Here is a 10,379-nt window from a genome sequence, read left to right on the forward strand (position 1 = left end):
CAGGTAAGCTATAGGGAGAATCTTCTAGAAGAACCTTTGGCTCCAAGCACCTACAGCCAGTATATCGCATAGAACTGTTATTCAGAGCAGAAATGAGGAACAATCTGCTTGCCTCACGAGTGAGCCAGGAGGTGAGCAGAAGGAACCATTTACTTGCTCTGTTGAGCTGCTGGGGGCTTGATTTAGCTAGCACATACTTTTAGGGATCAGCTAAATCCGGGAATGCTTGCATCAAGTTACTGTGCAGAGTACTTGACTCACTGTATTAAGAAAAGATCCTCTACCTTTATGGCTAGTATCCACTTATAAGTGAGGACATACTATGATGTCTTTCTGGGTCTGGGTCACCTCACTCTGGATGATTGTTTCTGGTTTCATCCTTTCGCCAGCATACTTTATGATGTCATTGTTTTCAATAGCTAAAGTAATAGCCATTGTGTGAATGTACCACTTTAAAAAAAATCCATTATTTAGTTGAGGGATATCTACTGGAACTGTTTCCAGTTTCTGGCTATTACAAATAAAAAGCTACCATGAGCATAGTTAAGCAGGTGTCCTTGTGGTATGGTGGAATATCCTTTGGGCTATGTGCCTGGGAGTGGTAAGGTGGGTCTTGGGACACAGACCCAAAGAAGATAAGTAACAAGGAGGACTCAGAGGGGACGTGTGAATTTCACTGAGCAGGGGAAACAATAAATACCATGGGTAGATGGGGAGAGAAGATCGGATGGAGGTGGTGGTGGGGTTGGGGACAGGGGAATTGGATGGTGGAGAAAAAGAGAGGGTACTGGGGTCAACACCCGGAGTTAGAGGTGGCATCTCTGTGGCCAGCTAGAAACCTAGGCAATGGAAACTCCCAGGAACTGAACCCAACATCTTCTATAACCAAGCGAGACTTCTAGTGGAGGGACAGGCAAAACAACCCAGCCACAAAACCTTCAACCTACAATTTGCACTGCCTACAAGATATGCTGAGGGAAAGGTGGTGCAGATACCATGAAAAGAGCCAACCGACGACTGGTCTATCTTGAGACACATGTCGTGAAAGGGAAGTCCACTCCTCAAACTGCCTGGAGAGCCAGGACCCACAGGCTGGAAATCCAGAGACCTAGGAGAGAACCGAACATGAATTCGTAATAGTAGCAGCAGCAGCAGCAGCAGCAGCGGTAGTAGTGAAGTCAATGGAATGATTCCCAATGATATTCTTTTAGATTTGGGCACAGCCCAGTGGTTGTCAGAGAGGCTTCACTCAGGAAATGATGGGAACAGATGCAGAGAGCCACAGCCAAACATTAGGCAGAGCTTGGGGAATCCCACTGAAGAGGGGAAGGGAGGACTGTAGGAGCCAAAAGGGTCACGGGCAATAGAAAACGCACAGAATCAACTAACCTGGGCTCATGGGGGTTCAGACAGACTGAACCAACAACCAGGGAACCTACATGGCAATGACCCAGGCCCTCTGCACATGTGTTACAGTTACAGTTGGTCTTCAGGTGGGACCTGACACAGGGAGCAACAGCTGTCTCGGACTAGTGGCCAGCCTTTGGGTCTAGCTGGAATGGAAAAGGAGGAGCCCTGTCTTACTGCAACTTGACATCCACCAGCCTGGCCCTTTTCTAAGAAAAGGAGGAGGAGTGAATGGGGTAGGGGATAGGAAATGTGGGGGAGGGACTGGGAGGAAGGGGGAGGGGGAAACTGTGGTTGAGATGTAAAATAAATTGAAAAGATTTTTTAAAAAATAAAGAATGAAAGGAAGGAAGGAAGAAAGAAAGAAAGAAAAGACCAGCTTGTGCTGAAGCTCTCAGTTTGGTTTGGAACGTCTTACTTTCTAGTTTCTTTCAAACTCCCTCGTTTCTTGGTTCTTCTGACCCCTCATTTAAAAAGAAAGCATTAGGTAGAGACATCACGGCAATGCCTGACTCACTGAAATGAGCTCATATTAATTTTGTGGTTAATTTTGAAACTCATTGAGTTACAAGGAAAAAAAAATGGGTTAACTTCAAATTTACACTTGTTGGGTTATTAATTCCTACGGATAAATCTTGAAAGTTACAGTTTCCGAAATAAGGCATGAGAAATACTTCTTTACTCAATTAGACCTTGTATCTGCAATTAGTAGACAAGATTAAACACTTTTCTCGATAAATCAACAGCAATGAAACTTTTAAAGTAACGCTCAGAGCTTGGGGCCTTGTCTAGACATACAGGTTCCCTCCACAGCTCAGATTCGCTGAGTTATTGCTCATCTCTCTGCTTTATTGTGCTGAACACTGGAAAGCTTCAAAACAGAGAGGCTAAATGCCAAGCTTGCGCCCAAGGTTCAACCTCTCACTACAGCGAGAAGTTTCTAAAAAGGAAAGTGACTACATGCAGAGCAGTGATTGAACTCTCAGTAAGCGTGTGCAACAACCTGGGCACAGTCCCCAGCACCAACAAAAGCAATAAAAGAAAGTTCTGGCTCCATCCAAGTCTTACAACTGTAAGTAAGATGAAGATGTCTTGTGTTCACGGGCAAGAATATTGACCTATTGCCCAAATGCACCGTTTTAAATATACTTCTGTGATGCTATTCCTTTCCCCAGTCCTTTACTCTAACTGTAATTTTATGGTCCAAGGCAGTGGGTGTGAACTGAAAAGTTATCACTAGATCCATATTTATAATCTTAGCACTGGGAGAGGAGGCGTCTAAGAAAGGAAGATCATGAGTTCAAGACCAGCCTGGGCTATAAAACAGAACCGTGTCTCCAAAAGAAATGTCAAGGGGGAAAAGGAGTGGGGAGAGAGAAGGGGAAAAAGAGGTTCAGGAAGAAGAGGAGGAGGAAGAAATGTTAAGTATAGACAACTTATCTGAAAACTCACAAGACCTTAAATTCTTTCGCTCTAACTCAAATCAGCATGACATAACAAAGGTATTTTTTTGAAGTAGATACCTTTGTTTATTCAGATGCTAACTGTGAAAAACTTAGAGAATATCATCCTGAGTGAGATAACCCAGTCACAAAAGAACAGACATAATATGCAGTCACTGATAATGGGATGCTAACCCCAGAAAGCTCTGAACACCCCCGAAACAACTCTCAGACTGAGTGAAGTTCAAAAAAAAAAAAAAAAAAACAAAAAAAACAAAAACCAAAACAAAAAAAACCATTATGCTCAATCCTTACACACCAAGAAAACGTTGACTAATTCCGGGTTACATCCTGTTTTACATGTACTTTTTGCTCATTGTAACTAGTAAGACCTTAATGCACACTATCAAACCTTTGGGGAAAAAAAGCCAAGCACTGACAAAAATGTATTCGTATACTTTTATGCAAAAATGCTTAAAATTTGTTCATTTATCTTTGTTTTTTTAAATAAAGTTGTTCAAAAAAAAACTTAAGGACCCATTAAACTTTAGGTAGAATGTCTAGCTAAGAGTTTCTTATTACAGCGATGAAGGTCAAGAAGAATGAGGCAAGCTGGCTAATGGCTCCGTGGACAAAGCACTTGCTGTCTACATCCCCAGAACCAACTCCCAGCCAGACTCAGTGGGACATATCTGTAAAGGTCACAGATAGAAGAATCTCAGGATGCTCATGGGCCAGCCAGCCTCAAGTATGAGATTCTGTCTCAAATAATGTGGGAGGTAAAAGCAAGTGCCAGACGTTGTCCTGTGATCTTCATACATACAGCACAGCACATGTACATTACCCTCACTTATATGACCATATATGAGACAAACAGATAGACAGACAGACAGGAAGGAAGGAAGGAAAGCAGGAAGGAAAAACATACAGATAGAGAGAGAGAGAGAAGACAGAGACAGATAGAAAGAGGAGAGAAACTGAGGCGCCAAGGATTTAAAAACTAGAGGGGAGTGAGATGTAATGTAATGTAATGTAAGACAGTAAGACAGGAGAAGTAAACGAGGAACGCTGGGTAAGACGACTCCACTTCGTTCCCTTTTGGTGAATGTGCTCACCACGTGGAGCTGAACACTCGGTGCATCCCTATTGCACCATTCCATTTGGTCTACGCTGAGTCTGTCTCTAGAATTACTGATTATCACTTATTCTGATCCTCTTCCCCACTTTCCCCTTAATGAGCAATCCTCATAACAAGCTTAACAAGTGCTTCTTTATTCATTTGCTTTTTTTTGCTTATCAAAGATTGTGTGTGTATATTCTTTTAAGTTAACAATGACATTTTTTCTATGAATCAGTGGTACTGAAGAGACCCTGGGCCTCAACTTATCTGCTACTAGTGTGCATTAGATGCAAAAATTGAGGACTATCATTTTAAAACGTCTGTGTGTTTTATGTTTGCTTAGCTGATACTTTTTGATACTTTTTGAAGCCAAACGTTTTTGTCTTTTGAATCTAACAGAAATTGGTGTTTTATGTAGCTTGTTTGCTTCTTTGTCTCATACAGGGGTGCTCTGTGTGGCCCTGGCTGTCCAGAAACTCACTCTGTAGACCAGGTTGGCCTGGAACTCAGAGGTCCACCTGCTTCTCCCCCCCTCCCCCGTGCTGGGATGGAAGGCATGTACATTATATAGTTTTGTTTTTTAATTTACCTTATCTGGTGCTTTATTTCACTGTATTTTATAACACATCTAGAACTCAATAGAATTTTAATAAGAAATGGTTCTACATCACGAACAGTTTGAGAGGCCCTGAGATCTTCATTTCTGCTACTTCCCCTTCCCTCCTCCCCCCCCCCCCCCCCCGCACCTTTCTCTTCACCTTTACTAGTTGGGGGTGTGAGCATCCAGTCCAGGGCCTTGCCCACTCTAAAAATTCTCAACCCCTCAGCTACTTCCCTTGTCCAGTAACTTTATTGCTGTTTTAAGATCTTTTTCCAACTTGAAATCTTTATAGTCCAAGGATTATAACTTGGATGTTATTTATTTCCCACTTACAATTTTTCAAATATATTTAATTGAATTTAGTATTTAAATGCCACAGAATGATCTGAGAACATAGCCTTGATGCTCTTGAATTGGGGCGTGGCAAAGTTCTGCAAATTCTTTTGGGGGTAGACATTGCCACTGAATTAGTCTATCCCACAGAATGAACACAGTTTTAACCACTCTCCAGCATGAACTATATAGCAGAGGCCTGTTGCTTGTTATTTCCTCTAAGGAGCGGAGGGAAATGGACCAAATGCAGATGAATAGTTACTGACTTTGTAACCATGAGCTTCAGTTCAATGGCACTGCAGCTATGATTGGTTTGTTCTGGAATGTCACAAACCCACCCATCGGAGCCATCAGGACAGCCTTCTGGGAAGGCTTCTGGTACAGGGTGAAACGTGCTCATTTCAGTTTCACTGGGAGACACGGAAAAGAGAGAGAGAGAGAGTGTGTGTGTGTGTGTTCAGGTTTATAGGATTCACTCCAATCTAACTGGGTCACACTTGTGTCTCTCAAAGCTAGACACGGGGTCTTTGGCACTGGCTCCTAGCCAGCAGGTCAACACCAGATTTTCTCTTACTGGATAGTGGAGGGAACTCCTCATAAGTCTGAGTGTTGACTCTCCTTAAATAAACATGGCAGGGCAGATTCCACTCTGGGATCATCCGGGATTCATAGTTAAAATGTTACAAGGAAGATAGATAGATAGAGAGGGGGGGGAGGGAGGGAGGGAGAGAGTGAGAGAGAGAGAGAGAGAGAGGGAGGGAGAGAGGGAGGGAGGGAGGGAGGGAGGGAGGGAGGGAGGGAGAGAGAGAGAGAGAGAGAGAGAGAGAGAGAGAGAGAGAGAGAGAGAGAGAGAGAGAGAACATTGAGGAGACTTTGGACTGGAGATACTTTTCAGGTTTGTTTTCTTTACATTGAAAAGCTGTGGTGAGGGTCACGTGAGATGAGAGAGCCTAGAAAAATGTTCCAGCAACAATGACTAAATTGAGTTGTTTCTTGCTGGGAAGATTAATGTTACTGCATGGTTTTGAATCTGATTGTCCGGAAGTATGAATTTAAGACATTAATTTTTTGAGTCGTGTTGCGTATGATGCTCCTGTAGCCTAGGCTGGCTTCAAGCTTACTATGTGACCAAGGATAACCTAGTCCACCTGCCTCCACCCCACCGTGTGTGTTCCATACCTGCCGGTGCCACAGGGCGGCGCACTTTCCTCTTCGCTTTTGCTTTTCAATCTTTCGACTTTTGTTTTCAATTTAGAGGAATCTAGTTTTCTGTCCAGCTATGAATTTTAGAAAATGTCCTTCCATGTGCGTTTCTCTGTTGTTGTTCTCTCCTCTCAGTACCTTTGTTGATGCTGCTGAGTATTTATCTAAACGCATCATTTTTACAAATTGGCCAAGTCAAATGTCCTTTAAAACTGGGTCCCTTACTGGGGCCATACCGTCACAGTAGAACTGGTGTTTCCAGGATGCTAGGGTGTCCCCAATACCACCGAACAAACAGAATGCAAGGGACCTTGACAATTAGCCTCTTCACCCTCTGCATGTAACTCCTTGCTTGGAAAATGCTAAGTGCCTTATTCTCCAAACTTCAGTAGAGCAAGTTCACAACCGGTAGGCTTTCTCTGTCCATCTTTATCCCTGTGGAACTAGCAGAAGACTGTGCTGACAATTAGACATGTAGCATGGATACTAAGAATGAAGCCGTGTTGTCTGCATAAATACACCAACATTCATCTGGAAAGCTGTACTTTTTATCTTTATTTTTGTTTTATGTGACGGTGTTTCGCTCTCATGTGTGCCTGTGCACCACATGCATGCAGTATCCATGGAGGCCTTAAGAAAGAATCAGATCCTAGGGACCAGAGTTAAAAACTCTTGCGAACCATCATGTGCATGTTTGCAATCAAACCCAGGTCCTTTGGAGGAGCAACCCATGAGTGATTTTACCCACTGAGCCATCTCTCCAGCTTGTGGCTGTATTTATGCTTTCATGCATATTAGATGTAAAAGAGCAGTAAATCTGAAGATAGCACATCACAGCTAAATATTTCACCAGTAACGCAGTTAACTAGAAAAACTCAGGGGCTCTGTCTTTTGCAGATTTCCAGTCCCCACCCCACCCAAACAGTGTTTGAATGTGCACATGCATCCATGCACACACACACTCTCTCTCTCTCTCTCTCTCTCTCTCTCTCTCTCTCTCTCTCTCTCTCTCATAACTACTCAGTGGGAACATGATTGATAGAGTTTATGTAAAAGACCATTGACATGAACCTGGGGTGAGGGAGAATATGAATGAATAGACCATTAGCCAGCAGAGGCCAGATTGGTCTACATGGTGAAGTTCAGGACAGCCAGGGCAACATAGGCACTGACTCACAAAAGCAAACAAACCAAAAGCAAAACCAAGCAAACTGGAATGAACCACAAGGCCTAGACTTTATCCACAGCTGCTCCCTCTCCAAGTAATGACTGATTATTATGGTACTAAGTTCTACAATCACTGAATATTACCCATGAATGTCCATTCATCTGGAGAGAGTTCCATTTCAAGAAATATTGTAGAGTTATTTCCTAAATAAGAATATTAAAAGCAAATGTAGGGTGAGAGAACCAACAAACAAGCGAAAACCACCCATTAGATCTTCTTCTCGCTTTCCTAAGTGTGATTCATAATTATCTCTGTGGTCAATGAAGGCCCACTTTCTTACTACAGTTCTAACGCCAAGAAAATCACCCGGAGCCAGAGCCTGGACAGGTTCTAGAGCACATGTCTGGTTATCACTCCTATCTGTGTCATGTGACCGCATTAGCCTTTCTTAGTAAATAGTTAGGCAAAAGCCAAGCACCTGTACTGGCTGGGGAACACAGGGGGCAGCAGTTAGACAAAGACATGAAGCTGCGCACTGCAGACAGTGTAATTCCTTAAAGTAAGTCCTTACTGGAGACCGGCGCCATTGTACACTCGGGCAAAGGTCCTGTAATCTTAGTCACAAAGCCCAAATCTGTTTATGGCCAGTCCAAAAACTAGAGAGTGCTTTGTATTCCCCAGTTGGTCGCCATTTTAACCAAGTATCTCCTGGTGTACCAATGCTTCTTGTTGTTAGGAGAAAGTAAATGCACACATTTATGTAGAATTTTGTGATACTGGATATAAATTCCTGTCAAATGTATCAATTCTTGGCTGTGATTATTTGTAACTGGTAGAAGGATGTCAGTTGCAAAAGGATATATCTACACCAAATATCCCTTCAGAGCTAAGAAAAACGACAATTTTCAAGGGGAAAAGCCATTAGCGAGTTACAAATTATGCTACTGAAAATGTCTTGAAATTTTATTGATTTATTCTTTTGCTGTTGAAAGACCAACGTTTTTGTCACATAACCCTAGAAAATTATGCTATTTTAAATCATTGTACTATTTGTAGCCTGTGAAACTTCATGGGTTTTACAGCATACAGGAAGTGTCACAGGGCACACACACACACACACACACACACACACACACACCACCCCCGGCACACAATAAAGAACCAGGTCAAAGATGCCCACCGAGGTGCCTATTTGAGGAATCCTAGCACTAGAGAGAAAATGGGGAGCTTTCCATTTCAGGCTGTTGGGCCATCTAGGACAACAAAAGATGTCATTTCTAAGGGTCCTGCTGTAACTAACTGTCCGGGATCACTCTCCCTCTGCTGCTCTGTTGTCTGGTATGATAAAGTACCACGAAGAAAAGCAATTCAGGGCTGCTGCTCTTAGGCAAAGTGGTCAGAGGAGGCCTCAACGAGAAAGAGGAAAAGGAGGAGAGGAAGGAGGAGGAGAAGGGAAGACGAGGAAGGTGGGGAGGAGGAAGTGCCTTCTGAACAGATGCTAGGATGGAGTTAGGAAATAAGATAAATAGACACTCCAGGGAACAATGGAACAGCAAGGACACAGTCCTCAGGTGACACTCCTGGAAATGAGAGCTGTCAAATTATCTCTGTTAGCTAACTTTCCGGGAGATTAAAGATCTATTTACCTGAACCCTACTAGGTTACTCTCTGGGAATGGCTTGGCTATACCATGTTCATTTCCTAAAAGGAACTTCCTGAAGGCCTAGGAAAATATTTGAGGGGGTTTCCTGTCCATACCTGGCATTTTGCCAACATAGCATCTGTGGGTGAATTTTTACCAGCTTCCCCCGGAAATCACTACTGTCTGGAATCTCAGTGGACTCTAGGGTTTTCTCTGAGCTCTGAAGCCATCTTTAGAAAGGTAGGAACCTGCCTCAGTAGATAGACACGGCATCAGTGAGAGCCTGGATCTGTCTGCAGAAAGCTTTGAATGCCTGAGCTGCTGTGTTTGCAACAGAGGGAGGTACTCATGCTAGCTTGTTCAGTGAGGATCTGCAATTTTTAAAGAGACTATAAAGACAAGTAAAATATTCCAATTTCTAAGTTTCTGACCTAGCAGAGGTGACAGATAATTAATGCCCATACAATGATAAATGCCACAGTTGATACCTGATCTGAGAAAAGATAGAGGAACAAGGAAGCATTTATATCAGGTGTCATCAAACCAGGAGCATGCAGAATGTCCAGAAAATATTTCAGTGCTCAGTAAGCTGTTAGTGACCACTGTTTCCAGGAGTGGCTCCACACAGAAAGCAGAATTTCAGACCAAGTACAACTGGTATCCAGCTAACAGAATACCCTGTTAACTTTGAATTTCACACATACAACGATATTCTAATATAAGTGTATTCCAAAGATCACAGAAGACATTCATAAACTAAGATATATTGGTTGGATGTCTGAGATTCAAATTTAACTGGTCATCGGCAGTTTTTATTACGAAGCATACATAGCACACTTAAGTCAAAAGCTTCTTTTGTTTTATTGAATCATGAGTGATTTGTAAAATTTCTATGTTTGATGTGAAATAACCCGAGCTCATTAGCATATGTGTCACCTCATTTGATTATTTTTTTCCTTTTCTTCTTTTTCCTCCTTTTCTGTTTCCCTGATTTCTCGTCTCCTGACCACCACTACTGTGTCCAACCATTTCTGTGTCCCAGTCCCTTGAGTTGCACACTTAAGGTTTCACATCTTTCACTTAGGCTCCTGCATATTTCCCCAGATGCTTGATTTTCTTCTTTTTACAAGCTGAACAATTGTATCTACCCCTTTTCTTTATCCACTCATCATTAGGCTGCTCTCATAGTGTGGAGTCGTGAATAATGCAACAATATTCTGTTCAAAATCCAGCTGTTGCTTTTGGGGAATGGAAGTGGATGGGAGGGTGGGTGGGTGGGTGGGTGGGTGGGTAGATCACACAGAAGTTTCTGAGTCCAGAAGAACCATACATGGAAATGAAGAACAAATAAAGAGAGACCAGGCCCAGAGGCATGAGGAGGAAAGAAACACATTTTCCATGACACTTCCCCAATCATGGCCACCACTTACTCCCAGGTAGTGGTGACAATCTCTCCTCCGAAG

This window comes from Micromys minutus, assembly GCF_963924665.1.
Source record: "Micromys minutus genome assembly, chromosome: 4".
Classification (NCBI taxonomy): Eukaryota; Metazoa; Chordata; class Mammalia; order Rodentia; family Muridae; genus Micromys; species Micromys minutus.